This window comes from Lissotriton vulgaris, chromosome 8 (assembly GCF_964263255.1).
Source record: "Lissotriton vulgaris chromosome 8, aLisVul1.2, whole genome shotgun sequence".
Classification (NCBI taxonomy): domain Eukaryota; kingdom Metazoa; phylum Chordata; class Amphibia; order Caudata; family Salamandridae; genus Lissotriton; species Lissotriton vulgaris.
The window spans coordinates 1,514,250,251-1,514,275,984 of record NC_141696.1 but is presented as its reverse complement, the minus strand read 5'-3'; the positions used below and the strand labels follow the sequence as shown (position 1 = coordinate 1,514,275,984).

The 25,734-nt window shown below is 46.5% G+C and overlaps 1 non-coding gene across 1 annotated transcript; it reads right to left on the bottom strand.

Annotated features, from left to right (window-relative positions):
• Window positions 1-2,676: 2,676 nt before the first annotated feature.
• Window positions 2,677-2,783, bottom strand: LOC147699063 (U6 spliceosomal RNA). The gene has a single exon (XR_015299523.1). It is a non-coding gene; the product is annotated as a U6 spliceosomal RNA (small nuclear RNA).
• Window positions 2,784-25,734: the final 22,951 nt, after the last annotated feature.

The following is a 25,734-nucleotide window of genomic DNA, read 5'->3' as shown; positions in this document are numbered from 1 at the left end:
CAGACATGTAAGAGTACGTAAAATAATACTACAGGAGTATTACTTCTTGAACTCATAAATACTTTTGTGAATCGGCCCGATGGCTGTAGATTCACTGCTCTCTTTGTGAATCAGCCCCTGTGTTATTTTTGTTAGGATTATCTTTGCAATAGCACTGCACCCAGGCTGCCTTCTCACAGGGACACAGGACATGCCAGGGCCTTCACCAGTGCCTATTGGACACAGCTGCCTGGCATGGGTGGGGCGGGCGGAGGGTTGGGGTCGAGGGAGGGAGCAGAGGGCATGTGCCCAGATGCTGCTGAGCAAGACCATATCCGGGGGTTTCGAGCTGTAGGGCATGTCTGAAATGATTGAGCAATGATTTAGGGGGGCTGCGGTAATAGAAAAGTAATGCCCCGGTTACTTACCGGTAATCTTCATTACTCCGAGTATAGTCTTCCTCGCCACATGATTTACATAGTGAGCTTTAGCTCCACAACAGAACCCTCCAAAGCAAAAAGAAACCACCTCCCACCCCCTCCCAACATGGCCGACCAGTCCCACCTGACCTCTATAAGAGGCGGGCCGGCCCAACCAATCAGCCTGATCTACCAAGCAAACAATGAAGCCGATAGCCAGACAGGGAGGGGGGGAGGGAACTCATGTGGCGAGGAAGACTATACTCGGAGTAATGAAGATTACCGGTAAGTAACCGGGGCATTACCTCCTCGTAAGTCTTCCTCGCCACATGATTTACATAGTGAGCAAATACCCAAGCCAACAAGGCTTCATTGACCACCATAACCACAACACCACAAGGTGATGCAGAGAAACCAACCCAAGGTTGATGTAAAACAACTGAAAAGAAAACAGGGACCACAGGAAACCTGAAATCAAGACCTCCAGGAAAAGGAGGCCAACCAGGAGTCGCAGCTCCAGCACTCAGAACGGCCCCAGCGAAGTCCCCCCGGGACTGCCAGAGACCCACGCACCAGGCGGGCGATGACCACGCCGAAGTCAGCCCAAAACTCCACAGAGGAGACCCCACTAAGGCGGCCCAGGGAACAGAGCCACACCTCGCGGACCGACCCTGGGCCCCCGCCGGATCCACCGAACCCAGCGAAGCGTAGGGAAGGATGCCAGCCAGTGTAAGCCCGCGAACCAAGGAGGAACGAGGGCTAGCGGCCCGAACGAACCGGGCCCAAAAGGCAAAACACAGGTCATCCCACCGGGAAAGGAAAAAACGTGCGGCTAAGAGAAGCCAAAACAGCACGCCGAACCACCAGCCCGGACAAGGGAGGAACCACGTTGGCCGGAAAAAGCGGTAAAGATACCACCTGAGTCCGAGGCCCCAGGGAAGGGACCCCGGGAAGGACACGGGGGACATGCCGGAGGAGCAACCCCGTCCGGCAAAACTCGCAAGAAGGGCGTGGAGCGGAGGAACGACCCCCGCACGCCCATCCGCCCAGCAGACACCATCGCCACCAGGGAAACCTGACAGGCGAGGAACCGCAAAGCCACCGAGGGCCGGGGCCCAAAAGGGCGGGCCCCGAAGAGCACGTAGAACGAGAGAGGGAGTATGCAAGAGTATTGCGATGTGCATAGCGCACGTATCACCGAAAGGCAACAAGGTGCGGGCCTCGGGAACCCGACCTGGCATACCCCTGTGAGACAACCCCAGCAGGATACAAGGCGAGAGCCAGGCATCCCGCCGCAAGGGGCCCAAGTGGAGAATAGGCAAGCAACTGCCCAGCGCTGCAGAGTGTGAACACGTGAGACGATTAGGCACCGGCATGAGGATTCACGAATCCACGGAAGTAATGAAGCACAAGACCCACCGAGGCGGGGAATTGAACCCTGGTCCAGGACCATCTCAGCCACCGGGCCTGCCGCCTCCAACCCCTGAGCCACACAGCCCCACTAACATGGAACGCTCCACGACTTTGCGTGACCACCTTGCGCTGGAGCCGCGGCAATCCTCTCAGTATCGTCCCAGATCATGTATACGTGCCGCCGGAGCGAGCATTGGAACAATCGCGGGTGCAGCAAAGCCCCAACCCCCGAGCAAGCATCCTCCTCCGCTCCAGAACCAGGCCTGCACAAGGAGGTCGGCCAGCCGACAAGAGCCGGCTCACACCGGCGCCGAGAGCGGGGGACCCAATCACTGTACTGGAAGATCCGGGATCGGCCAGGTGGCTCGAAGCGTCAGCTCGGCCAAAGGAGAGGGAACCCGGGGCGGAGGACCCCGCCGGGAGCCAAAGACAGGAATGCCCCAGGACATGCGAGGCCACCACGCGCGGGTGCCAGGCACATCACTCCAAAATAAGTCCACGCACAGCCGGGACGAGCACCCAGGAGCACCCCGGCCCTGCCCAAGCGAATCCCCGAGGACCCGCGAAATCAGAGGGCACGGGGGAAACGCGTACATCAGACTGAAAGGTCACGCGAAAGACCGGGCATAAGGACCCGGAAGGAGGAGTAGAACCCGGGCCGGAGGGCCGAGTCCCCCCCCCAGAACCGATCCACCGGAGGCAGACCGAGTCGAGGCACCAGGCGCCGAAACACCACCGGGACAGGGCGAGACAAGGCAACGAAGGAAGATTCGACATAGTCGAGCCCTCACAGAGCCGGACCCCGGGAGAAGGATGGCCCGAAGGGACAGGACCGGCGAAACCGACCCTTCCAGGGCGACTGACCCGGCATATGGAACGCCTCCTGAACATGCGAGTCCACCTTGCGCAGGGGCCACGCCAGTCTCCTCGGAATTGTCCCAACTTATGGATATGAGTTGCTGAAGTGAGTACGGCCCATACATGGGGACACCGAAGCATAGGTGCCAAGGCGGCAGGTCAGGCCCTGACTGACCCCGAGGGAATTACCGGGTTTCAATTGCCCAGACAGGGAACACCAGGACTCCCTCCCGGCGAAGAAGATCCACCAGGCGGGTCATGAGCACCGGGCCAACCCACGGGTCAGAAGGCAAGCCCAACAGCGGCACCCGCACCCGAGAGTGGGGACCCCCACTCGCAGTCCGGCCTCCCAGGCCAACCCAAGGTCCACAGAATAGACAAGGGAAGGAGGCGGCATCCGAACCCGTCGGGAAGGGGGGACCCCGTGGAAAGACCGCAATACCAGCAAGACCGTACACCGGCCAGCCAGCCCGAAGATCCCAAGAACCGCGACAGCCACGGCCCAAGACGGGACGCAACGGAGGCGACAGCCCCCTACCCCCCCCGGGAACCCCCAGGAGTGAGAGGGCCGAAAGCTAGGATCCAGGGGCGAAAATTGGAGCGGCAGTACCAGTACGAGACCGGAAAACCGACACCCGGGAGCCAAAACCTGACCGCCCCGACCGACACCCTGAAATCCGGGTGGAACGGCCGAAGGACCCCACCCCTGCAAGGGCGGGTCAACGGGCGCAGGAAGAGGAAGGGTCCAACCTGGGGTTCGCCCATTACCTGCACGTAGTGCACCCAGACAAAATCCCTGCATTCCAACAGCACATTTGAGAGACTACATTCAGAATTGAAGTCATTAATCTCGTAGCGCTGCCTGCAACTATGGCTGTGCGCCACAATGCATTGGGATATATCCCTGGGCAAAGGCACGTGAATGAACCCCTGCCCTCACGGGCGAGGTACAACACACAGGCTCTGCGTACCAAATGTACGGCCAACATGTACATCCACACATGCGACCAGCGCATTGAAAGCCACCGGAGCCCCAGCACACACACAGGGGAACCAGCGCCGGACCCGAAGCCCACCAACGGGCAAGGGCCCTTTAGTAACGACCGGGGGAGACACGGGCATTTACAAACACTCCACACCCCCGGCCGCCCCCCCCCCCTGTAGACCCTTGGCACGCTAGAGCAGCACCTAACCGGCCCCACAGGACCGGGGGAAGGAAGAGGGGGGGGATTAGTAGGCCTAAGGCACTCGAGACCGCTAGAGCAGGTCCTCCACCTTAAACCCCAAGGGCCAGCTCACGCCGGCCCATCTTACCTGAACAGTGCTCTGGAGAGAATCGTGCAGAACAAAAAAAACAGGCTGATTGGTTGGGCCGGCCCGCCTCTTATAGAGGTCAGGTGGGACTGGTCGGCCATGTTGGGAGGGGGTGGGAGGTGGTTTCTTTTTGCTTTGGAGGGTTCTGTTGTGGAGCTAAAGCTCACTATGTAAATCATGTGGCGAGGAAGACTTACGAGGAGGTAATCTGTCTTTATAGCTATACTTACTTTGGGCATGCGCAGTAGCAACTTACTCAGTGAGTATCTTAAATCATGGGGTGCGGGTCACGAAGCTGCTTCTACAAGATCTGCGCGTCTGACAACATAATCAACATTTCATAATGAACCTGGCAGAGAACCAAGATCGTTACCGATCTGGAACACGTTAAACAAAGCTTAAATAAATGTAGACTCCCTCTGATGACTGGATGTTTGGAGAAACAAACATTGGCAACAAGCTGGAGACAAAAACAAACGGGGAGAGGCAGCCTCGAAAAGGACGAACGGAGAAATAGAAAAGATCTTACTGTGATAAGGGTCCATGGCAATAGGAGGAGGAAGCAGCAAGGGACTCATTAAACAAGCACTGGCAAACCATTAGGTCTCGCATATGCGAGAGCTATTGGCTTTGCCAATGCATTTTAGCCATGTTGTATAGCAGTAAGGCTGCTGTAAAGCATGAGGAAAAGTAGTGGCATGGCGTAGAGTAGAGTGGTATAGAGTAGAATGGCGCAGAGAGTACAGTGGCATATAAGAGAGTGGCATAGAGGAGAGTGGCATAGAGTGGAGTTGAATAGAGTGAAGTGGCATAGAGTAGTGTAGAGTGGTGAAGAATAGGGTAGTGTAGAGTAGGGTGGTGTGAATTAGAGTGGAATGGTGTAGAGTGGTGTAGCACAGAGTGGCATAGGGTAGATTGGCACAGAGAGCGAAGAGTGGAGTGGCATGCCGTGGCATAAGGTAAAGTGGCATAGAGTGAAGTGGAGTTGCATAGAATGGAGTGGCATGGAGTGGTGTAGTGTGACCTGAAGTGGTGTAGAGTAGAGTTGATTAGAGTGAAGTGGAGTGGCATGGAGTGGAGTTGTGTGGAGTGGCATTCAGTGGCGTAGTGTGGCATGGAGTGCCACAGAGTAGAGCAGACAGAGAGGCATAGAGCAGATTGACATAGACTGGCATACAGTGGCATGGAGTGGAGTGGTGTGGCGAGGCATAGAGTGTCATAGAGTGATGTATAGCGGAAAGCTAAGAGGCTAAAGGGGATCAAAGGCTTAAAGGCAACAAAAATAGATATGCAGTGGTAAGGATAATGAAGGCGTGCATGTGTTGTAAGGGTGGCGTTTGCACATTGTCACGGGTTAATCAAACCAAGAAAAATGAAATTGTATTTTCGTTGTACTCCAAAAGTAATCCAAAAGATGCGGGCATAGAAAAACACTGTCCAAAAATGTGTTTGAAACCAGAACAAATGGAAACAGAGGATGTGTCCTAAAACGCGTATCCCAATCACAGCACGATAAGAGGCCGGACACTATTTAAGTTGAATCAATCCGTGCTTAGTCCATGCTCCACAGAAAGACAAGAAGGTGACGTCTGGCACACGCTGGCCAATTAGCAGTTTGCAAAGATGACTGACAATGAAGCCAAAGAATGGTCTGCAATGGGTGGGCTCCAAGCACTTTATTGTAAATAATATCCTTCGCAAACGAGAATTCATGCAGTGCATGCACTAGCACAGATGTGACATGAAAGCACTTCAAAGACAGTAAGTGTTGCTTTTTAGATTTTTGCAATTCCTGCACAGAGAGTGCATGCACACAAACCAACATTCCTAAAGCCATATATAGCCACAGGCCAACAGCTATACAGAGACCAGTTTACACTTGTTAACAGACATACATTCACAAAAACCAATACAGACACTGGCACTCACACCACACCCCAACAATGCACAGACACCTGTTTACACAGGTCAAAAGAGATCCATGTGTCCCTGCACTCAGGCCATTCAACACACTTGCACTCAGATCAGCAGACGTACCAGTACGTAGTTACACAGACCAGCAATCATACATCTATTCATGCACACAGACCAACAGATACGTATAAATAACACATAAAGAAACAAATGCACACTCTCACAGGCAACACACATGAAGGCACCCTTACACACTGACAAAACAGAGGCACTTATGGTATATGAGCTGCATGTGTGAGCTTGGGATTGAGTAAAAGCATTTAACTTCATGCCATTAAGAAGGAAGCAAGCAAGCAGTGGGGAATTTGTGATAGTGGTTGTTGGAGATCGTGACCTTGTGGACTTTTTCAGTGGCTGTTGCACAAGCAGGGGTTGTTGTTTAGACCATCTCTGGTGTGGTGTTGGGTGTTAACACTCACAGGGGAGGCTGCCACAGCTGATGCACTGGACACCCACATCTGTCTGCCACTGGACGATGCTTTCATCTGGGTGGCTTTCTTTCTTGTGGCCGCACAGTTCATACCACCTGACTCTAACCAGATCAACCCTCTCTGTCAGCAACTTCTGCCAACCAGTGTAACTGGACACAAGCATTTTTTAAAACAGGAGCACATGTTCCAACATCCAGATTATAGTGGAAAAAAGATATCCATTGATGATGTTCTGGTCATATGGAAAGGGACACCACAAGAATTCAATATATTTTCAGAACACTTAAAACCTGCCCATCACTCAATAAAAATGTGAGTAGCAGCTGCTAGTTTATGAACTTTGCAGACACACTCTTCCTCTCTGAATCACTGAGAGGTGAAGAGCCATGTCCACGTAGTCACCAAGAGAGGACCTGAGCTAAGGAACCACGTAAACAACTGCGCGTTCAGGAAGTAAACAGAACGGAGACTCGAATGCGCGATGGAATTCAGGGACTGGATGCACTGGAAGTCCTCATGATTTTCCCAATGTGGGCCGCCAGGATGGGGGCCGTTTTTGTTACAAGGGGCTGTCACTATTGGCCCCCTGTAACAAAAGGAGCCGAAACCGGCTCTAGCAACAGCTCAGCCGCACCCCGTTTCCCCCAGGGGGGGGGAGCAGTTTGCCAGGGCCGGTTTTGGTTCCCAGTCTGGCCCTGGTCCCACCACAGCCCTCAGGCCCAAAGCACAGCCTACACCCTGGACCTTTCAAGATGGCCCACCTGACAGTACCAAGATGGCCCATGTCCCAGTGCCAAGATGGCCCATCTCACAGTGCCAAGATGGCCGACCTCGCAGTGCCAAGATAGCCGACCTGGCAGTGCCAAGAAGGTCCATCTCACAGTGTCAAGATGGCCCAACTGGCAATGCCAAGGTGGCCCATCTCGCAGTGCCAAAATGGCCCATCTGGCAGTGCCAAGACGGCCCATCTCAAAGTGCCAAGATGGCCCTTCTCGCAGTGCCAAAATGGCCCATCTGGCAGTGCCAGGGTGGCCTATCTCACAGTGCCAAGATGGCCCATCTCACAGTGCCAAGACAGCCCATCTCACAGTGCCAGGATGGCCCATCTGCCAGACTGCAAAAGGCCCGTTGAAACTGGTGTCAACTAAGCATGTGAGGAAGCAGTCCAAGTTTGACATGATTCATCTGAAACAGAGCTTCGCCCTCCCACTGCCGTCCTTCTGGTCTGGTGGACTTTGCAGACTGCGGAGCACCTTTCCCAAAGACCAGTGGAACCACAGAGTGTTTTAGGCCACAGGGATACCCGGCTGCTTGCGTATCACAGCATGCCGCATAATGCTGGCAGACTGTGCTATGAGCCACCTCTGGTAAGCTCTAGAGGCCTTATTTATGAAGGCCTAGCACCACTTTTGTGAGCCGTTGCATCACTTTTCATGACACAGCAGCGGTGTAAACAATGCACCACGTTGCACCATATTTACAAGGTGACACATCTAGGCAGATGAGTCACCTTGTAAAGCCCTGTGTCACATTATACCTGCGTCAGGTATAATGTATGCAGGGAGGGTGTTCCCACGTAACAAAGGGTTGTTGAAGTGTTACAGTGAAATCTGTTAGATTTCACTGCAACACTTCTAGGACGCCACTGCACCAAAACCTTACGCCTGCCTCATGTCAAGGGTAAGGGTGAGACAGTGCCATAGGCACAGACATATCCCATGTATTGCTGGTGTTGCGTCATGATAGCGACACAACTCCATCAATGCTTGACTTTTGCGCTGACAGATTCGTCCGGATTCCTGATGTATCTGTCATTCCTTGCGACATGGAGCACCGTACATTAAATATGGCACATCCATCGTGTCGCAAAGTAGGATGCAGTGAAAATTGTTGCATCGCTGTTTTATCACAGCGATGCAACCGTTTTCATAAAGGAAGCCCAAGGTGTGGATGTAACATAGAGAGGGAAACGCTTGCTATTAACTATAATATGGGGCTAGCGTTGACACCTTTTCCAGGACCCTTTCATCCCTAATTGACTACACAAAACGTATAGGAATGACATATTTTTGACAAATTGTTGATGTTTCGGTAGTGCATACTCCTTACGGTCCCTTTAGAAAGTACGCTGCAAAAGGGGCAGTAAATGGATAAACAGAGAAATAAAAAGAGGAGATTTTTGCTGGGACAAGACATTTTGTGTTATTTTAAAATGTGAGACAGGATTAGGCCGTATCAGACAGAAAGAACGTCTTGATGCTGTTGAGTGGGCACAGGTTTAATTTCAAGTGACATTTCTGGACTGTATAAATTGAACTCAGCTGTGCTAACTTGCATTGACATTTGCACAGTCTGAGAAGTATCAGTAATCAGTAAACTCATTCCGGAATCTTGCATGGAATCTACAGCGCCGAGACGCCCACGAGCATTTGTTCGCGCTTTATAAATGTCAAAAATAAATAAATAAAGTGACATTTGCACTGGCAGATTAGAGCACAAATCACAAATGTCATCGGTCTTTTGGGAGGAACGTCTATAAAATTGTTGGCTGTGATGTGAGTTTTATACGCGTTTGAACACTTTCTGGTTGAGTTTGTCAATATTTAGACTTAGGCTAAACAACTGTGTTTAGAGCTAATCTCAGGTGTCTCTTAAATCATCTCCCTAAGACGCTCATGTGTGCTACAGATTGAAATTTCCTTGGCTTTAGATATTAACAATGTTGACAAGTGAAAGCTTCTTGTGCGAGAGCAGCCGGTTTCACACTGGCCAGTCACAAACCTTTAAGAATAGAGGTCAGTATTGGGTGTGGGGTCCTTCTATCTTAGGATGGTTGTACTACTGAATATTGAGCCCATAAACATTGACATACAAGAATATCGTCAACTGAATATCTAGAGGAAAGTGTATATTGGGAATTCAGATGTACTATTCCTAGCCCCATGTTTACGTGCTTTGAAGATATGAGTGTGTGTGTGTGAAAACGTTTTTTCATTTACCAATAACATTGGCACCGTTTAACAACATTTTCAAAACTATAAAATGCTCACTTCAGTTGCTGTCTTGAAAGTTTAGTGGTGATCTGGCAAGTGAAGGCCTAGAAAACAAGCATTTGCAATGCAATAGGGCTCGCATTTAAGCATAACCTATTGCATTGGAAACAGGAGTGAGGGGGGGGGGGGGCGAGAAGGCACGAACGGGAGTGGCTGACGGGTGAGGGGGTGATCCGAGAAATTACGGACTGCGGGAAGGGGCGGGGGGAGACAGGGAAGAAAATAGTGTTCAGAGTAAAGGGGCCAGTAGCCATGGAAGGATACAAATGATGACATGGCCGTCATGAGGAGTGACTAACACGCTACAACCAATTGGAAAGCAGCATTTAGGACCTAAGTTAATGAAAAAGATGGGCGAAGAGTGGGCAGAGCTTTCACAAAGCTTCCACACTATACTGAATACTGCATGCCTCGTAAAGCGAGCAGCGCATGCGCTGCAACGCTAGGCTCGACCTAAAAAGGGGGGTCCCAAAATGTGTTTTTTCAATGTTAATTCCCGTAGGACTTTTAGACATGGCTATAGCCGGAACTGTTAAAAGTAATTACACCAGATTTTGCAGGAACGTAGGTGTTGGTACAGGGAAGTGCCTTTTTGTGAATTGGTGTAAATCCATTAAGTAGTTTTAGAGATATTCACCAAAGTCCAAATGTATACATATATGGACGTGGAGGTTTCACAACCCCTTCCAATCTTGTGCTGAAATCTGATTGGCTGCTAACTCTTCAAACCAGGAAGTGTTGGCAGCCATCTTGGAACTCAGCTTGAGCCCAGTCCCAGAAAAAACGTTATAAAAAGAAAAGGGGACAGGGTAGAAACATCCTGACCCCCTACGCCTCTTGGGGGGAGTTCCACAGGGACCCAACAGGACCAAAAAAAAAGCATAAGTGCACGGACCCCCTACCTAGGGCTTACTAGCCCCGGGGGGACCACCCCCTCCCCGGGACATTGTTTATAATGTATGGAGAAGTTGCCTGCTCAGCAACTTCCGTGCCCTGGGGACTGCCACCTTCCCAGGGAAAATGTGCGAATAATGTAGGGGGGCATGTGGCCCCCACAGCCCTGAGGAGTGTCACCTCCCCAGGGCTAAATATAACATTTATGTGTGGGGCAGCACATCCACCTCCCAGGGGCTAGAATGAAATTAATGCAGGGGGCCCATGGGGCACTCCAGCAGCCCTGGGGAACACCACCTCTCTGGAGCGAATGTTTATGATTAAAGTCAGGGGCCACATGGGCCCGCTGCTCCAGGGACCACCACCACCCGGGGCTGTGTGGTGCAATAGAGGAGGGACGCTCCTAGAGGCATAATTGGCCTTGGGGACCACAACCCCCCCAGGGTAGGCTCCTGCTATGTCCTGGTGGGTCCACCCTAGAACAAAGTTGTTTGCTATGGCTTGGGGGAGCTTTACCGCTCCCATCAAGCCGTAGCAAACACTCTGTTTCCAGCTAGCGAGAGCATGAAAAATGCTCTTGCTTGCTGGAAGCAGAGCAAAATTGCTTTAACAGAGAGGGTGCTGCATGTTCAGCAGCTCCCTCTCTGTAAAAGTAATACAACCCCACGCAAGAGGCAGGGAGCCAGAATGGTCTTGAGCCTCCCCCCACGGTCCCCATCAGTGGTGAGTGGGTGCCCTGGGTGGAACCAGGGCACCCACAATAGAAGCTAGGCCCCTGAGGATGGGGTCCCCGGGCCCGAGTGGACCACTCAGCCCCACCTCCCCCATCCAAACAGGCCTGGCCCCAGGAGGTAGGGTTCCCAGGGTCGCTTTTTACCCAGGGAAGGGGGGGGGGGCAAACAGCCCCACCCCTAATAAATACACACAAAAAAAACAGGATCGTCAAATCGCCGGTGGTCCCTCCCCCTTTCAGCAACACTCTGATAAAGTGCGTCTCCTGGCACACAACTGGTTGGGGATGAAGTCCCCTTGGGTGCAATGGATCCTTGGGGGCCAACAACCCCTCCTGTTCCCTCCAGTAAGGCCCACACTGGGGTATTGCTGGGAGATGATCGGAGGCCTTGCCCTCTTTATGCACCATTCTGTAATGCACCTCCTGGTGCACTGCTGGTTGGGGGATGAAGTCACAGTGGAGGTTGAGGGTCCTTGTGGGCCAGGACCCCCTTCTATAATCTTCAGTAAGTCCCACACAGCTGCATTGATGAGAGGTCTTTGAATGCCACGCCCCCTTTCTCCATCACTCTGCAAACATGCCTCATGGCACATTACTGGTTGGTGAAAACTGAGAGGTCTTCAAAGGCAACGACCCCTTCCTCCACCACTCAGCAAACATACCAACGAATCCAAAACGCCTCAGCCAGGCTCATATTAGACATCCCACGCAACGAACACATCTCTGGTCACCTTAAAGACCTCCACTGGCTTCCCGTCAATAAGAGGATCACTTTCCGACTGCTTACCCACGCACACAAATCACTCTACGACATCGGACCAGACTGCCTCAACTCTCGACTGTCCTTCTACACCCCCTCCCGCCAACTTCGCTCTTCCAGCCAAGCCTTCGCCACTGTACCTCGCATCAACAAGACCACCATGGGAGGCAGATCCTTTTCATACCTGGCTGCCAAAACATGGAACTCACTCCCCGCCTACCTTCGCCTAACCCAGAATCACCTAGCCTTCAGAAAGCAGCTTAAAACGTGGATATTTGACAAATAATCCTCCTCCCCTTCCTAAGCGCCTTGAAACCCTCTGGGTATGTAGTGCGCTATACAAATTTTTTGACTTGACTTGACTTGACTACCTCCTGGTGCACTACTGTTTGGAGGATAAAGTTCCCTTGGCTCTTGAGGGACCGTGTGGGGCCAACTAACCCTTCTGTTTCCTCCAGTAAGTCCAACAAAGCTGGATTGGTGAGAGGTTGTCAGAGGCTATGCCCCCTTCCTCCACCACTCTACAAAAGCGCGTCCTGGCGCATAACTGGCTGAAGGATGAACTCCCCTTGTCTGCTGACGGTCCTTGGGGGCTAACTGCCCCTCATGTTACCTGCAGTAAGTCCGACACAGTGGCATTGCTGAGAGGTCTTTGAAGGCCATGCCCCCTTTCTCCATCGCTCTACAAACGCAACTATAAGGTAGAAAACCATAGAAATTAACTTAAAAACCAAAGGTTACAGGGATGTTATAGTTACAAATTAAAATTAAGAAAACCTTAGAAATTAATTAAAAATAACAAAGGTTACAGGGACATTATAGTTAGGCCAAGATTTCACTCGTACCAAACCAGTGAAATTCAGCAGTTATAGAACTGTAAGGAATGCCCCTCAATGCACTGCTTAAGACCTCGCATATTGCATCACTCATGATATTATCAGTGACATCACTGATGGCATCACCAATTACATCTCATATGGGCGTGCACAAAGCAAAACTATTTTCCAGCTGGTGCGTTTACTGCTGATATGCTAGCAATAAATCAACAAGCATTGTGAAAACCAATCAGTCTTATCCTTTTTGCTTATCATTGCCAGTGCATTTAAAATTGTGTTGGCACTGCCAAAGCCAGTAAGAGTGACAATGTTTTAGTGTGCTTTTAAGATGGCCATTACTATGCATGACACAACATGGATATATTACAGAATATCCCTCGAGTCCTTCTTGGGGATATGCTTTTTTAACATAAGGGAAAACAGTTTTTTGTAAATATATTCGATAATGTTCATAGAAGGTATAGTTTGTATGATCAATAATGTTGTATCAACAATCAAAAGGCCTTCTACAAGACACACATTTTCTTCCCTATATATTCAGAAAAAAGAAAAAAGGACACATTTTTATCACACCAGTTCACAGTTCCTCTGAGCCACTAATACTTTACTCCAGAATGCTGGCCAGTGCAAACAATGATATGCCCCCTTCCAGCAGATAGTAACCTAATATTTATTTTTTGTTTCCAATTGTTTTTGACAAAACAGTGATAATAAACACTGGCAGACATCTTTTTCTGCATTGGCAATTCAGAATTTCAGGATATTGAAGACATGCATAACACTGAAGTAGGTCCCAGAGGTGGACAGCAGGTCTTATGTTGTTTGCATAATTGCCTGCTGCTGTGTTGGTGGGTGGGGGTTCAGGGTGGCAGCGCCGGGATACTCTGAGTAACTGCGCGCTTTAGAAATGCAGGATAACATAACGTAGCATAACATAATGTATTCACAAAATATAAAAAAAAAAAATTGAATTGCATGATAAACGATAACATTCGCTTGTTTGTGTCTCTTAATGTTAACATTGTGGGTTCTTCGGTATAAGTCGTGTTTATCTAAAAAAGGGAACATCTCTCAGTAACGAAGACCCTGAACTCTGCAATAAAAAAAAAGGCAGTATTTAGAAGGTGCCAGACAGGGCCCACTGCCAAAAGTGGCGAATGTCCTGTGCACAGTATGTAGTGGGTTGTTGCTATAATGCACATGTCATAAGTCAGACATCCGGTACGTTGTGACAGAGTACCCCATCTGCCAAACTCTGACTAAGCCCCAAAATCTCGTATGACTTACACAATTGGAGTCCTGCTACTCATCAACACATTTTGGATTTCAAATTGAAATATAAAATATATATCTTTTACACTGAAACTAATACCTCAGGTGAATACAACGGGTTGCAGAAATCTTGAAATTTGATTAGAATTGCCATGTAGCCACTGCAGCTATGTGTTTCAAAGGATCTTATGTTTATACCATAGTATTTTAGCTTTTTGACACAGTTTAGATGTATCATTCCCTGAAATGTTTGCAAAGAAGCGCTTGTGTTTATGTTTGTGATCCACACCTCCTCACAGTTTGCATAACTTTAAAGAACTATGGCCCTGAATTTAAATTTGGCGGATGACCTGTCATCACAGCAGGCGGATTACGTAAATTACTCCGCCCCCATGGTGGTTGGACGGCTCACCAAATTTATAAATGACTGCCGAGCAGGTGGTAATTTATAATGCGTTTAGAGGATCCGCCATCACGGTAGATCCTGCCCTTGCAGTTTGCTGTTTAGTGCAGTGCTGCGTCAGCATTACACAGTCCTTCACCAAACATTTTCTTTTTATATTTTCAAAAAGAAAATCCCGAAACGGTATTTTTGTTTTTAAAATAAAAAATCTAATGCTCCACTTACCCTGGGAGTCCTACATTGGGTTTCCAAGTGCCCTGCTGACAGTTGAAGAGCACTCAAGTGACATGTTTCCAGCGAATCGCAGGCTCCATCTCTCTGAAGAGGTCTGAGAAGCCATCTGTCAGATGATGGCTGGTCCCAAATGTGCTGCAGGTTTCCAGGATGCACAGGTCAGCCATGGTTTGCCTTCAATTCTGTTCTTGCTGTAAAAACACCACATACATACACACATGCGTAGAAGGCATTACATCCTAGAACTGTCCCAAAACTTAAGGGATGTAGGGGCATGTGTATTAAAAAATCGTTTTGCGAGTCCTTAATAGCGATTTTTTGCGAATCGCTATTAAGGACTCACAAAATGCAATGTATGTAAGAATCAAATAATAATTGCGATTCCTACATATTCCTTAATTGAGACTCACAAATTGCGAATCGCAATTAAGGAATACCTTCTCATTCATTCCTATGGACTGCTATAATGGGAAGACATTCGCAATTTGCGAGTACCCATTAGGTACTCGTAAATTGCGAATGCAATTTCAAGGGTGCAAGGGTGACAAAAGGACACCTTGTTGCACCCCGGAAATATGTATGTCTGCACAAGTGGCGCACATACATGTATGTGTGCCCCAAGGCACTTTCAAAAATGTAAAAAAAGTGCATTTTTCAAAGAAATCGTAAAAATTGCGATTTCTTAGGGCAACATCGCACAACTTGGGTGCTTCCTGCATTGCATTTAGGAATGCATTCACAGAATAGGGAATTGCACATTTTGCGATTCCCTATTGTGAGAGGGTCTATTGGGATGATACATCCCAAAAGGCTTTTTCCCGTTCGCAAAAGGGCCGATTCTGAGACTCGGCCCATTTGCGAACGGGAAATAGGCATCATACATGCCCCGTAAAGCTTAAGGACATTTTTTGCAACACAGTACCACCCCTGGAATCCTGGTGATCATTATTGACAATTCAAGTGGCATACAATTTTGGAAATGGATCTTATTTTATGACTCACGAGGAATTTCATCCTGTTTATTGATTAAGCCTTGTATGCCATTATTCCAACGGGAGCCGAAGGCCAAAGCCTGTAAAAGTGGTATAAACTTCCAGATGTTGGAACCTGGTAGGTCACTGTATACTGACAGGTAGCACCGCTGTCTGAGGGTGTCTGATCTGTCGGACTGTGCTGCCTGCACACCAAGATGGGGAGATCTGTGGAACCATTGTTGCACCACACACTTGCATTCACAACATACATGAACATTTTCCTGGAAGGTTATTTTGGGAAAATGAACGCTTGAATGTGGAAGTGAGGAATTTAGTTACATAAATGATCCTATTTTTGTCACCATCTTTTCTGAATGTTCTAGTGGAGGATGAGCCCAACCCCCTCTGTTATGTTATGTTAATTTCGATTTATATAGCGCCAAATCACCGACAGGTCTCTTAGCGCTTGCTTTGGGAACCCGTCCTGGCTTTCTCTGCGAGATAAGCCCTACTGGGCATCCCCAAGGTGAAGACCAGGCATCCCATCGTGGTGGGGCCGTAGTGGAGATTAAGCAAGCTATTGCCCAGAGTTGCAGAGTGTGAACCCATGATTCGAGTAGACACCGAGGCGAGAATTATCAGGTCCGTTGACATTTTGAGCCCAAGACCCTGCCGCATCGGGAATTGAACCCTGGTCCCGGGTCTGACCTCTGCATCAGGGTCTGCCTCCTCTAACCAGTGAGCCACACTTCTCCACCCGCTACCCCCCCTTGTCCTGGAATGGCCAGATGTGCTCGGGAGAGTCTGAAAGCAGTGGGGTATCTATTGAGGGCTTTTCAGGATCCATCTGTGACCTCAACCTATTTATATGAAACCTTAACTGTAAAATGCGTCACTTCCTCCCAGAAACGGAACTTCCACCTTCACCCCAGCAGTCAGTGGGCGGGTGGGGGGAGGAGGAAGTGCTCAGGGAGAATGAATCTGCAGGCCCTCGCTTGCAAAGTCAAGCCGGAATTTCTAAAGGTGGTCCTGCCTCCTCCCCTCCTTCTGTGTCTGCATCACCCCCCCCCCCCCCCACCCCCTAACCTAAGGAACGCAGCAGTGCACTTCCATAGTCTGGGAGGTCTCTGCTCTCCTCATCTTGTGCCAAGCTGAACCAGAGACATCCAAATGGATCCTCTTTAATACTCTGAGCCAGACTTTGAGGGTGACACATTACTCACCTCTTTATTTTTTCACGATTACGATCACAGGTTACTGCTTTTCAAGTCTAAATTGTTTGCTCTTTCCCAGTATGCGCGTCTAGTCAGTACTCTACACTCCTACCGCTGTGCTTGCTGCAGCGGAATTTGAGCAGGGTACATACTGTTCATTTGAATCAAGTGCCACTCAAAAGTATTTAATGGAGCATTACATCACATTCAAATACTGTTGTTTCTTTCTACAGATTTACGTCCTCAGTTTTCATGCTAGCTGAAAAAGCCTCCTCTGCACCCCTAAAACCCTGAAACGACTGATTTTCACCCCTCTTTTTCCGTCAATGACACTGTCCTACTTTCTATACATGCACACCTTTTGCTGAATGCAACCTACTCTATCACAAGCGTGATTGCCTAAACTCTTACTGTATTTCTGCAAACTGCCCACACGTCCCTTCAAAGATAATAACAAACTATTTACTAAGTTCTTCTATGATTTGATTTGATTTGATTTTTGGATTTATAGAGCGCGTAGCTACTCAAGGGCGTCCCAGCGCTATAGTATCAGCTTGAAGTGTCCCTGGGGTGGAATTATTGGGGGAAGAGCCAGGTCTTCAGTAGCCTGCGGAATGACAGCAGGTTGGATTCTGTACGGATGTTAAGGGGGAGACTATTCCAGAGCTTAGGGGCGTTGTATGCGAAGCGGCGTCCACCCGAGGACGCTCTTCTTATTCTGGGGATGCTGGCAAGGAAAAGGGAGTCCGACCTGAGCTGTCTGGTGGATTTATGGGGTTTGATGAGTGGTGTTAGTATTGGAGGGCCTTTACCTTGTAAGATTTTATGAGAGATGCATAGGGTTTTAAAGGCGATGCGCTCTTGAATGGGGAGCCAGTGAAGAGCTTTGAGGGAGGGTTTAGCCGAGCATCTGGATTTCGTCCCCGTCTATATACCTTCTAGCTCATTTACTAATCCCTCCAACCATCTAAATGAAGTCACATACCCCCTACTAATGATTACCGCCAAGTCACATTATCATCATGTATGACAAACGTAAGTAAATGCATGCAAAGGTTTCTTTGAGAGCACAATAATAATTCCAAAAACATAAAATAACCAATAACACTGGACTAACCTCTAACCTTGGGTTCCGGAGCAGCCTGCAGCCCGGCGCAAAGCACTTCAACGCCTTGTTATTTGTAGTAAGTTCTATATAAATGAAATTACAATTATTGTAGACACTTTTGAATGTATGGGGGAACAATGACCCCCAAACCCCAGGACACCCCTGTAAGAAGTTACACTTGATTGATTCCCTTGTTGTCTCAGTATTTGTGATGCATCAGGTTAAAAGTTCACTCTCGAAGTACTCCTTTACACACTCTTACTTGCCTTTGTAAATCGGCTCCGCAATGTCTAACTCCCTGTTAGTAAAAGTGCAAAGAGGACCACGACTTTCTATAGGTACTAACCATATATGAATATTTCATAAATATTCCTAATTCACAAAAGCATGGAAGAGTATGTAAAAGAGTACTAGCGGAGCACTACTTTAGGTACTCAAAAATGCATTTGTGAATAGGCCCTGTATGTTTGTCTCATTATTGAGATAGTGGTATGTGGTGCAGGTGAATATTGAGGTTCAGTGTGATAGCCATGTTCATTCAGTTAATGCGACGTGTATGCGAGAGACAGAGCTTCTATTCGGACAAAAATGCGGTTGCTTGCTGTCCACCCAGTGTTTAATGTTGGGCGCACAATTTTCTCTTACATTCATGCATGGTTCCCTGTGACCAAGAAATAGCTCTGCTGGTTACTGTGGCTCTGTTTTCAATTATGGAACAAATAAAATTTACAGAAAGAATCCAAAAGTATTTCCCATGTATTGCCAGAAAGAAGGTGATATCTAATTCTACTAAACAGAAACTTAAAAAACATATTGACTACAAACATGTAATGGTAACACATTCTCTAGGGATCCTTTCCCCTTGTGATTTAAAAAAATCACCCATTGCCTCTTCATAAACAATAAAAAAGTAAGAACCTTTTCTTTTTGTTGATGCAATCTCATTTCCTTTAAGTGCAGTGGGCTGCATTTAAAAACAAAATTCTGCTTCATTAAAAAGAAATCACAGACATGGTGGTCTGCTGAACCCAGAAGGCCACCATCACTGTGATGGTTGGGATTCCCAGTGGGTCTCAAATTGTGACCTACCTCATTAATATTCATGAGGTAGGATGACTTGCGACCCACTAGAAATTGCTAAATTATATTTAACACTTTATTGTATTAGGAATTGCAATTCCAAATAGCGATTTAGAAGAATCGTATGTTGGAAATCGCAGATCCTAATGTTAATATATCTGGTCTGAGGTTTCAGCACCAAAGGTCTGGCATAGTTGGTAAATGTTATTGTACTTTGTGAAAATTTCATAATGGGAAGTGAAAAGGGTAGTGGTATCATTTGATTAAGTAATCAGGGACGTCATCAGTGATGTCATCCTAGCTGTCATCCGCGGTATCATCAATTATGTCATTTGTAATGTTAGTAGTGATGTTAGTAGTGATGTGATATATGAGATCAGAAGCAGAGCAAGATTCGGCACATGTTATGGTTAACCAACTTAACAGATGTTTATTAGTTTTTTCTTTGTAGCCATAAATGTACTTGACAGTGTCTTTTTTTTTTTAAAGGAATGTCATTGGTTTTTCAAACATATTTTTAAGTTGGTATAACTAAATCTAAACATAACTTCACTTTAAACGTGTTTTTTTCAATACTATAGAATATAAATAAAATATTTAATAGGGGCTGTTTTGGAAAACTGTTTTCGCTACAGTTTTTTAACCCCTTCTGTGCTCCCATTGGCCATTGGCCGTCACGAGCACTACCTCGCTGGTGCTGCGAACGGCCAACGGCAGAGGCGGCCCCGCCCACTCCTTAGAACACCCACACTGCGGCGAACTAACCGCCGCGGTAAACGGGTTAAGTGCTCAAAACATTCATTTACATTTATATTTGATATGTATAATATTCTGTAATATGATGAGTTTCTTCTTGAACAATAGTAATTGAATGCTTATTAGTACTGGTTACAAATGTAAATGATCTGTGTTTCTTTGTATACTCAAGTGGGTGCTTATGTTCTGACATTACATTTGTGTTTGTGTGATGGTGTGCATGTTACTATATGTTAGAAGATAATATGGTATAATATGGTATATCTGTCATGCTTGTCCTCCTTTTATCGAGTGTACTTTTTTTTATTTATTATGTTTAATAAGAGATGTTTCCTGACATGGATCATTTGGTTATGTTATGTGAGAGTGTTTTTATATTGTGGTAGGTTTGTTGTAGTTTTCCACTTTATATAGTGGTTGTGTGTTTTGTCAGGCATGAGGGAATAATGTTCTTTGAATATAAAGTTAATTTTTGTATATGGTTGTAGATGCATCATCATACGAAAGAGAGGTATGTTTCTGTAGTAGTAGTTACAGAATTATTACATGATGTACTTTCATACACATTAAGTGAGTCTTAGTTTGATAATGGGTGCATCATTAGTTATATATAATACTATGAAAGGTAACATATGCAATAAATATCCATTTATTTAATAGTACATTTCTGAATGCAAAGTGAATAAAGTTGCAGTACGCTTGGATGAGTTCATCAGTGATGTCATGAATTATGCCACCTTTGATGTACTCTCTGATGACATTTAACATGCCATCACAAGTCATTTTGAGCTCATGAGCACTGCATGATGGGTCCATGTGTTATAATTAGTTTACTTAACGATAATTGGCGAATTTCAGTGGTTTCTAAGTTTTGTAGCTGTAACTTTACTGGTGACTCTGGACGACTGGGGAGTGGAATAACATGCTTTTTTTAATCGTGTTGCCCCACCTCAGTCATGTGGTAGGGACTGGTGAATTGTTTTTGTTTCTATAGAAGGCGTCAAGAAGTATACAAACCAAGGGTTTTAGATTTAAAGGCAGTTTTATATTGCACTATATATGTACGCCATTCACCACTGACGCTGTTCGTCAGGAATTGTGGTCCATTGGACTTGAAGTGTGGAGTACATATTTTAGGGTTGCAGTCACTCACTTGCTTGCAGACCTGTTATCATGTGTCATCTTTTGTAGGAGTCTTGCCTCCTGACTGCATCCAGTGGATTATGTGATGGTAGCCCTTGGCTACCAGAAGTTTGTGGTGACCCTTCAAGTCGCACACTGGTGTGCTCATCCATGAAGATATCTGGCTGTTGTCAGCATCCTCTTCAGAGCTTGGACTTCATTGCTCTCAGAGGTAATCAGCTTTCTTAGCTTTCTTCCTAGGCTTTTCCTTGGCACTGATGCTTGTGTAGGCTTTGGCAATGGCATCTCCATCAATGCTGGTCTGTTGTGGAAAGGGTCCCCCTGATGCATGGATGGTAGTCTGCTGAATGTAGATGGGAGGTGCAAAGGAGACGCAGTTGTGTTCTACCGGGGTGTCTGACAGATTTCGTCCATGTGATTTTGATTTCATTCTGAGTAATGCAAAATGTGTGTGTGTTTGTGTGTGCGTGCATGTGTGTGTGTTGTGTTGTGATGTGTGTGTCTGTATTCTGTTGGCTTTACGGGAGCCCCATCTGCTTTATCCAAGCTTGTTGTGCTGTACTGCCTAAAGCTTGGGAGATTTCATGCTGGGTCTATTCCTTGATATATTGTCAGAGGTTCTGGGTTTTTTAATGTGTTTTTACTAGTTTTGTTAAGGTAGATTGTACAGTATACACTTCAAGGTATTGTAACAATCCACGCACAACCTAATCACTTGAAATCTTAACATTAGGCAACATCCACACCTTCATTCTTCCCTACTTATTTGCATCCAGTGTACTGTGTCCAGTTGCCCTTTGCAGTTGTGTGGCAGGTTTTTGCAGGATTTCACCACATCTGGAGTTTTTGCAGTGGTTGGAAGGTAGATGGCAAATATGATCTGTACGCTTTGTTGCTGTAGCCATATGATGGGTTGACTAGGGGGGATTTGTGCGACAATTAAATCGCTGTTTGTCTACGGTGCCTAGTCCATCATGCTATGGGGCTGTTTAGTCTGACTATGCTATAGTTTTAGTGAAATTGATTTTGTGTTCGGATGTGCACACTGTATTTTGGCATTTGCAATTATTTGTCTTTTGTGTTGGTGCATGCGGGATGTGGTCAGTTTTGTGCGCTCAATCCGATACATGGTGCACCACATCTGCACATGGTCTTCAGAAATGTGTGAGTTTATGGTTGCTTCATTATGTCAATGTCACCTTGGCTTTGTTGTGTTTTGGTGACTTTCACTTGTGCTAGGCATGGACTTTGCCATTTAGCGTTTTGCTCAATTTTGATCCAAGTCGGCGCTGGCAATTATTTAGTGAAGTTCATCCTTGCTATGCCTATATGTTCTCGGATTCTGTTTCCCTGCACTCTCTGGGCCCAATTCACAGAATGAACTTAAGACTCGATCCTAAACGTACTACTATTTTGGTATTCACAGAATGCACTTACTACTTTTGGTATTCACAGAATGAACTTACTACTTTTGGTATTCACAGAAGTTAGGATTTTGTCTTAAGTTTGTCTTAAGACAAACTTAAGACAAACTTAAGACAGACTTAAGACAAATTTCTAACTTAAGTCTGTCTTAAGTTCGTCTTAAGACAAACTTAAGACAAAATCCTGACTTCTGTGAATACCAAAAGTAGTAAGTTCATTCTGTGAATGCCAAAAGTAGTAAGTGCATTCTGTGAATACCAAAATAGTAGTAAGTTTAGGATTGAGTCTTAAGTTCATTCTGTGAATCGGGCCCACAATCAGGACACTGTTCTATCCATGTTCAGGTAAAGATGATCTACTGAAGAGATGAAGAGTATGGTAGAGGTGTGGGGAGGGCAAGGAGTTAAGAAACAATAGCAGTCGCAAAAGACAATGACTGCTGAGTTTTTGATAACAATGAATCAAAAGCATCATGCAAACTCTGAATAAATGTCTCATCACATCATGTGATTTATTTAATTCATGTGAGTGCAACAGTTCCTGAAAACCCAATAGCCTACTCACAAACTGCATTTTATAATACGTTTACCAGTTATGCTATGTTAAGTTAAAACATTTTGCAGAAAGTACAAATGCCCGGAGGTATCTTGGCGCTGGCAGAACTGCAGGGAATAACAGGAGGAACAGTAAAGGGAAAGCAGAATGGTTTGAAGGTGGAAAAAAGCCAGGTTTTCAGGGATTTCCTAAAGGCCAAGAGATTCAGCCGAGCCTTGATGGAGAGAGAGAGGTCATTCCGAAGCTGGGCAGAGTTACCTACAAAACCTCTGCCACCCCAGGTGGCCAGCCTGAAGCTGGGCACCACGACCCGCAACACAAAGACTGAACTAAGAGATCTGGCAGGCGTGTACCAGGTAAAGCTCTTTTGAAGCAAAAAGGGTCCATGGTTATGCAGAGCTTTAAAGACAGTGCAGAGTGCCTTAAAATGTACTCTCTGCATGATGGACAGCCTGTGGTGCTTCCCAAGAGATTTGGAGACAGAATAATATTTGGCAATTTTGAGAAGCAGTCATGCTGCAACGTTTTGCATAGTTTTGAGTTTATTTATGATATGTTGATGGGAGTTTAGATAAAGACTGTAACAATAGTCTATCTTAGAGAAAAGTGAAAACTTTTTTTACAAGCACGAGTGTGTAAAAGGCAAAAGACGTGACCGTATTTGCCTGCTCATGATATGACAATTTCTCTTTGATAGTGACTCCAAGATTTTTGACTGCCCTCACTGTGGTAGGGAGAATACCCAGATCAGAGGGCCACCAGGCTGGGGACCAGAAAGATGGAGGTGGACTGAAAATCAAAATCTCAGTCTTGCTTGAATTCAATTTTAAACAGTTTGAGGAATTCAGGAACTGACCGCCTGCATGCGACCTGGAAGTTAGATGCCGTCAGAGTCAAATGAGACGATGATTTGAGTATCTTCCGCATATGAAGTCAGAGAGAATTTTAATACGCTTTGACAGAGGAGTGACATACTCCAATAGTACTACAGACGTACTATAAAATGCAATTCAGTATCCCACAAGTGTAAATTTGCAGCCTCTACCATTCCTATCTTTTTAAGGAGTTCTTCACAAGTGAGTTTTTACTTCTTTACAGTAAATCTGAGAGGGAGCAAGGGGAGTGCCTGGGAAAAGGGGCAGCCTTACTGCTAAATGAGAGGGGTTAGGGAGGAGTAAGGATGGGTTTAGATAGGGATGGGGAGGGGTTTAGGGAGAGACATGCACCCACTCATGAAAGAGAAACTCATTTCTATTCAGAAACTGCACTTCTAAAGTTACACCAGCCAAAAAGGAACCCAAAACAGGAATACAATTCTCTAGCTCAGAGCTGGAGAAAGGCCAGCATCAGACATGGCCAACCACTGATACTGCAACACCCTCCCATATAAAATAATAGAGGTAGGAGCTTAAAATAAAACTGAGTAGGAAATAATGTTAGTAAAAGAATGAGTTCACCTAACAAAAATGTTGTAGCTGTTCAATGGATTAAAAAACAGACACTGGCATAGCCAATAGGTCTCGCCTTTGGGACCTTATAAGTGTTAAAATTAAATTTGCTAGGCGCGGCAGAAATAATTGCTTGTACTAAGATCAATCTCTCCTCATCAGCTCGTGTTTGTCATGTGCGCAACCGTTAATTGTTAAGTTGTGCAAAGTCCGCTTGGGAAATGGTGTCTGTCATTAACTTGAATGAATCAGTGAAACACGCAACTCCTAAATGAGTTTCTTACTGAAAAGAAAACATGCAATGCAGGCGTTTATTTTTCACTTAATATAATGTTGACAATAACATGCACGTTTGAAGAGGCTCCTCCCTAGTCTCACTAATTAGCAGCTTTGCCGAACACACTGAAGGGCAGACAGGGTGGATGTGCTGATAGAAGTTAGCTAGTTAGCAGCAGTAAACAAACTCCCGTAGGGTGACCACAAAATTTAAAAACACGGGAAACACAAGCAGAAAGCAACACTTAACAAGCACAAAACAAAACAAAACAAGGGGGGGGTGGCTGCTGAAAAGGAGCGCTTTTTGGATTTCTGAGTAACACAATCAGGATTGAAACGCGGATGCGGTTTACATAGGGTACACATAGAGTTCGATAGGCTAAGTAAGACACACTGCTCTGCATTCAGCCCTCTGAGCCTGACAAGCTACAAGTGGAGAGATAATGTACTGCTTCTGAGAAATATTGCTCCTCATTACTGATCGAAAGTACTTTAACATTTAATGAGCTTCTCATAGCAGCTGCTTAGAAACCCTATGATTGTTCACAATATATCTGAACCATTTCCCAATTAAATGAATTAGCTGTCCCAATTTATAATGCAGCAATGGAGTCGGCAATCAAACACCCATTACTGTGGTAAAGTGGGCCTGACGTGCACACTAGGTGAAAAAACAGTAAGTGGACTTCTATTAGTCCACAGACCAGGTCTGAACATCAGCTCTGTCAAAACTCCAAACACAATGCATTTACGAGCAAGCCTACGGCCGAAGTGCGATGCTGGTTTACCTCAAAAGCGCTGGGTTGCAGATGCACGCCAACAACAGTGTGTCCTCATCCCCTTGTGCGTTTGCGGAGGAAGTCATCCTCGGGGCCGAAAGTGAAAGCCGCCGCTCTGACAGGAATGGAAGGATAGAGAGAAAAGATTCAGAGTAAACTGAGGGGCCGTGTATGCAGTTCGGTACCTTTGGTAAACTTTGTAGAAAAAAAGAGATACGAAAATTAAATTTGCTAGGCGCAGCAGAAATAATTGCTTGTATTACGATCAATCTCTCCCCATCAGCTTATGTTTGTCATGTGCACAACTGTTAATTGTTAAGTTGCGCAAAGTCCACTTGGGAAACGGTGTCTGTCTGTCATTAACTTGAATGAATCCGTGAAACACGCAACCCATAAACGAGTT